The following is a 6,895-nucleotide window of genomic DNA, read 5'->3' on the forward strand; positions in this document are numbered from 1 at the left end:
TGTCCCCAGGCCAGTGTGATACATTAAAAGCATCAAAGCGGATACAGATAAAGATTCATCATGCGTTCCCTGACCAGCTTTTATTACATTGTGGGCACGGCCTGTGAGGAGGAGGGCAAGAGCTCATCTGAATATCGCCTCAGCAAGGGAATGCAATTATGCTTCGTGGGGATGGAAAGCAGAGCCGTGACTTTTTGTTTTGACTGTCTAACTTGTATCATAACGATTGTAATTGTGACCCTTCTGGGATATCAAATGCCTTCCTGAGCCCGACTGGCTAAGAAAAAAAAAAAAAAAAAAGAATTCTGTATCACAGAGTCAAATAAGTTTTAATTTGACTTCTATCAAAGTTGTGTTGCTACAGATTGTCTTGTTTATTTCATTAAAACGGACAAATATTGAACAAACAAGCAGAAGTGGATTTCAATCCAAAAACAGTGCATATTTTCCACCATTCGTTCACTCAGTGGGCTGTTTACTTACCTTTGAAATATAGTGTCTCTCTTCTCTTGCTTTGCATCAATGTACAATAGATTGTGAAACGTGGAGCTTGTTTTGAGCAGCTGTGCTGAGCCTTGGCTGCATCTCAGCTGAGGTTTTCCTAATTACCTCCCAAAGGAATGAAACTTAGAGAGGGAGAGAAGAGAGAGAGAGAGAGAGAGGTAGTACAGAACAAGTGAGAAAGTGTGTTATGTGGTATACTTTCACCTGATCTAGATCAGTGGTTCTGAATTGGTAGGTCGCCACCTAAAAATGGGCTGCAGGTCTGTTCTGATGGGACAAATGCAAATGCCAAACCACAGCTAGCCATATAATCATGCAGGGTCAGGACAGCAAAACAAATTATATTTATCTGTGCATTTGATCATACTGGTAATGTAAAATCTGTGTTTTGAAGCAAAAAACACTGATCTTGATAGCACTCTCTTCTGTAAAGTGCTCATAAAAAATGCATGGACGCATTGCTTTTACATAAGCCGGGAACCTAATGCATGATAGCGTGAACCAAAGATCAGCCTTTTTAACAATACCAGGTCCTGTTAGCTCTTAATAATGGCAGCTTTGAGAAGACAAGACACTGAAACTGCATTAGTTACTACATGTTCCAGTCACATGTTCTAGTCTTCATACACTTCAGCTCCAACTAGCTAATGAAATCTTTATGAAATGATTAGAAAGTCACACAATCACAGAAATGTGCAAAGTTGCACTAGTATTCATGAGTATATGCATTTAAAACCATTTTACAAGCATCCCTTCATCACTCCAAATCCACATAAACGTCAATCCATTTCTTTTATGTAGACTTGATTTACTGTATACTTGATTTATTATTGACAAACTCATATATATAAATAATTAAATAATATAACAATTAAATTATTAAATACAAATGAATTAAATAGTACATGAGGAAATTTAGAGCTTGAGTCAGATCTTAAATCCTCCATTATGGACAGCAAGCTAAATATGTCTACCGCATTGAAGATCTAGATAAAAAGGTAAATATGAAAATGTAAAATGTTGAATATCTACAATAAATAAATACATAAATCCATCCGTAGGTGCATACATAAATATGAATGCAAATTAAATTACCCCAAAACTTTTGTTGTTTATGACTGCTTAGGTCATTGATGGGTATGAGTAACACAGTATGGGAAAAAAAAAACATATACATAAAATATTACACATACAGAATTCTGTAAATCTTAAAAATAAGTGATGGTCAAGTGAGAACGTGTATGAAAATAATATGCAGAGGACGTTGCTGCCTTAGGCGTTTGCCAGTAGCCTTTGCCAATCATGATCTGCCACTGTAAACAATGAATGATAATGTCATATTTCATACTGCAGACTTATATCAATTAGATTTTTATAAGTCATTCGGCAAGCATTTTAAAACATGAAGCTACAATTACAAGAAAAAAACTATATAATGTCACAATTAATTTGCAACGGTGTATGTAAATCACAAAAGGTTTCATAACATGCTTATCTTTCTAACTCTCTTCTTTTTTTTCTTTTTTTCAGAGCAACATCCAATTAATTGGTACCCTGGGGCATTGTAAGACCCTAAATCTGTCATATTTAGTAATATACAATAAAGTTTAGATTAACTGTATAGGGTAAATGCCTCGGCCTAGTACCCTCTATGAATTGATAAGTTCTGACAAATCTGAACCCCAAAATATCTCTGAAAAAAGTATAACAGTGATTGTTTCCATCTGCATAACCTTCTGTTCACCAGAACCTGTTCATCTATCAACAGGACACAGGGTTGGAAAAGGTAATGATGATTATGATGGGAATGATAATGACAATTATAATGACAATGATAATAATAATGTCAGTGGAGGCATGAGCAATTTTGATGATGATGACCAAAACAGAAGTGGAGCTTCTGACATAAGGGCACGAAAAAAGTGAATGATAGAGAAGACCAATGCCCTGACAGGAGCCACTGGTGATCACATGCCGATTGCATTTATGATTCTCTTCTGTTGTTCAAGCGTGTGTGCACTGTTGTGGAAAATCTTTTGGCATTCATTAACATGTTTAACCATGCATGCAGGCACTCTGCATCCCTCCTCTCTCGCACACACCAGGAGTTTTCCACACTCTGTCACAGCGGAGTTCAACACGCAAAGAGTGCAAGCATATGCGATCCGGTTAGATACTAAGGTTTTTTTTGACTCTGTGCACAATAACACAACCAATAACACCATAAATGTGAGAAATATCACTTTTTAATGTGATAATCCCATGTGTTTGGTGCAAATGCTCTTCCACAAATTGAATTCCATAAAACATATGCTTCAGTATTTTACCCTTTCAGCAAGTTTAGCTTATTTGCTTGTTCTCAAAAAAAAAAAAAAAAAAAAAAACCTTGCATATGACAATGAAAATATGTGATTTAACTGAAAAAGAAGAAGAAATCCAAGCAAGTTCCTGGGGTTACACTATAGCTTTAGTAATTTGACTTATGAAAATTAATTGATTTCATGTATTAAGCTTTAGCGCAACAGCGTATTATTTGTGGAAAGAGCTAGGAGCCAGTATTAGTAAATGCATTGTGACAGCAGAGGTTACCTTGAACGGGCAGGCAGACCTGGTGGCTGTATGTCTTCATTTAAACAAGTATCTGTAGATGCCAAGAGAAAAAAATGAAACCACGTGAGAGAGGGAGCGAGAAAAAAAAAGTTATTCTATGTGTCCAGCCACATGGGGACAAAGAGGAGCTAATGATCTTGGCCTTGGTGATTGTTGTAATGTGTGTGTGTTTGAATTCATATATAACACGGGATGGTCCTCTGAACCCAGATGTTTTATTACCAGTGAGATTATGCTCGGGTTGACCGGCTGTGATGAATAGACCCTGCAGATCTATATATAGCACAACATAAGCAAAGCGGGCCGGTCAGTCACCAAAGTGTGTGCTCACAAAGAAGCTTTACTCTAATACCTGCATGGATAAGAAATCAAATAGAAAAGATATTTTGGGAAAATATATATTTCTTCTAATGCTAAGCACAGCTATGCACAATACCAAATGTGATGTGTTGTGTTTTCAGTGGATAAAGCAACACAGCAATGCGGGACAATTACCTGTTAACTGATCTTTTGATGCATATGCTACATAAAAATGGCAAATACTCGTTAAAATTGCATGAAATAACTATACACAGTACAAATACTCACACACACACATACATACTGTTTATTCATATACACACAGTGACACACACACACATTTGTACAGCCATCTTTGTAGGGAGTTGCCATAGACTTCAATTGTTTTTATACTGAGCTGACGATATTTTCGATCCACTAAAAAGATACCTTTAAACCTACAATATTATTATTATTATTATTATTATTATTATTATTATTATTATTATTATTATTATTTATTTTTTGAATTCTTACATACACATTTTTTTTGTAATTGAGTATTTGTAATAATTTCATTTACCTTGTGGCGAAAGGTCAAATATGTCAGTTTGTACTATTTTTGTGGGTCAATTTGGTCCCCAGCACCACAATGTCCCCACACATGGAATTCATGTGTATGTATGCATGTTGCAATCAAAAAAAAAAAAAAAAAAAAAAAGAAAAAAAAAATATATATATATATATATATATATATATATTATCAAGAAGACTTCTTGTTTTCCATACAACAATGCATTATCAGACAGTTGCAATATTCCTTTTTTTAAATACATTCATACATACATACATACATACATACATACATAAATTATCAATACATAAACACATAAACTAAATAACATTATAATTAAAAATATAAATATTGCATGTTGGATGGCTACAATTATAGAATTACTGTAATTATAATAACTCAACTACAACAAAAAATATATTATAATTCAATATATTCATAATAATGATATTGTATTATAATATTAATATTATATATTTTTTAGTAAAAATAATTATACATTATATCATTTACACAAAAATTTTGTCTAGTGCTGTCAGACAATTAACCACGATTAATCGCATCCAAAATAAGTTTTTGCTTAAATAATATGTGTGTATGCAGTGTATATTTATTATGCATCCACACATACACACGTGTGTATATATTTAAGACAAATTTTATGTTTATAAATTAAATATAGCTGTAAATATTATAAATTATATGAACAAAAATATATACATGTAAATACATGTATTTTTCATATATATATATATATATATATATATATATATATATATATATAATTATATATGTACACACACACAAACACACAGCACACACAAACACACATATATTATGTAAACAAAAACTTTTATTTTGTATGTGATTAATTGCAATTAATCATTCGACAGCACTAATTTTGTCAGAATATTCACCACTTTTTGATATGCGCTTACAGATAGCCTGAATGCACTGTAAGCTTTGGATAAAAGCGTCTGCTAAATGCATAAATTTAATTTTAATTTAATTTTAATTTATAGAAAAATGCATTTTGCATTATGGCACCTACCAGCATGGGCTAAATTGGCCATGCTAACCTGACATAAACTACAAACTGGTTCAAACTTTATGCCGCAAGACAAAAGTCTGGCTACGCGATACTACTCCTTTAGAAACATATTTTACTATGACTATCTGGCTTGTATGGGTAAAATAGTGGCCTCTTCACCTGAACCCCATACTATATGTCAGGAGAGGTAACAGCTTCCCATCACAGATGGAGACACACTGCCATCACTCATCAGTTCTCACATCAGGGCACAGGAAGTGTCCAGCTGCAGGATTCTGTGTGAAGACTGGCAGCTCTCTCGGCTAGCCTCATCTACTCAGCTTGTCTTTAATCTCTAGGAGAGAGAGAGTGAAAGAGCGCTTTATGGATCCTTTCAATGGCCCCGCTGTCCTGACCAAACATATCCCCGATGCCCCTGCTATTATTATTATGATGTACAGCTGTCAGGCACAGTGGTCCACACACACAAAATCACTTTAGCTTGGAAGCACAGATACAGTACACAACAGCATATCCAAGCACATTAACAAGTGACTAATGTTGTCTCTTTTATTTATCTGCTTTTTGATGGTGCTTTCATTACAGGAACTGACATCTGGCAAAGTGGTAGAGCAGAAGTCCGAATGAAAGAGAAGTTTTCTGTGACCATGGTAACAGCTACTGGTGAAGTAAAAAGCATCAAAGGACGAAACGTCAAGGAAGTTCATGCACATTCACACACAGAGGGCGATCGCTTTAGCCCCATTCAAAGCATCCAGTCCCTAGCCTTTATAATGTAGAGCAGATTTGCAAGGACACAGGGACGATCTGGGTTTTTATTGTGAGAAATGACGCAGGAGGAATGCAAAAGCGATATCGAGCAAGCAAATCACCTCTTGTTAATAACCTCGGACAGGGTCTTATGAGTTGACACGCTGGCTGGCTGGTGTTAATCAGTTAAGTGCACTGTTGCCCTCTGGGCCTTGATGATGGACCTCATCAGCTCATTCAAACACCCTGGCATGGCTCTGGTCCATTTGGATCCATCTCAGTCCTAGAACAAAATCATCCAATACACTTTTGGACATCTGAGAGTCAGGCTTGAGGAGTTGAGGCACCAATCAATGACCAAGCGAAACCTTGGCAGAAAACAACTATTCATTTAGTGTCTCGCCCAGCTCTACACTGTTATTACTGCTGGAAAAGAGAAAGCTTTTTACGTGTGTTATTCATAGGGAAAAGTGAGAGAAATTGTAGAAAATAAAGGGAGAAAGAGAGAAGGAAAAGAAGATTCAGATGAGCCGGGCTTCCAAATATGCTAATTTAAGTTGTGCTCAAAATTAGAATGTTGCACAAAACGTTTACGAATAAGCACCATATCCATCCGACAAGTCAAAGAGAACAAACTCGTCACTTCCTGATAAACTGGCACTAAATATCAAAGTGGGAGAAGCAATTTTCCTCTGAAATGTGACGATTCCATCAATCGTTTCTGATGCAGTACTTCAAAATGCGCATTAAAACAGGGTGATGGAAACACGTTGCATTTACATTATGTCAGTAATACTGTATTTATGTTTGGATGTCGAATGAACATGAACACCAACACAATGTCATACTTACAATGTCAAAAGCCCTGAGTTTCAAAGTTGGGGGTTAAAGCGAAAATATGATGTATACAATAGATAGATGGTAAATTTGTTAAAATGAATGAAATGGTTTTTAAAAATGAAACTAGCTAAGCTTCAAAATATGAAAGTACAATTATGATAGCCCATATGAGGACCATGGCTCAATGTGTCAGAGCACATGCATTAACCACTAGGCCTGTACGAATTTTTTCTTCTGCAGAGAGCAAAAGGAAAAATGTTTCATGTTCTTTTCTATTAATTTAGAAG

The sequence above is a fragment of the Carassius auratus genome, unplaced genomic scaffold (genome assembly GCF_003368295.1).
Source record: "Carassius auratus strain Wakin unplaced genomic scaffold, ASM336829v1 scaf_tig00005806, whole genome shotgun sequence".
Taxonomy (NCBI): Eukaryota; Metazoa; Chordata; class Actinopteri; order Cypriniformes; family Cyprinidae; genus Carassius; species Carassius auratus.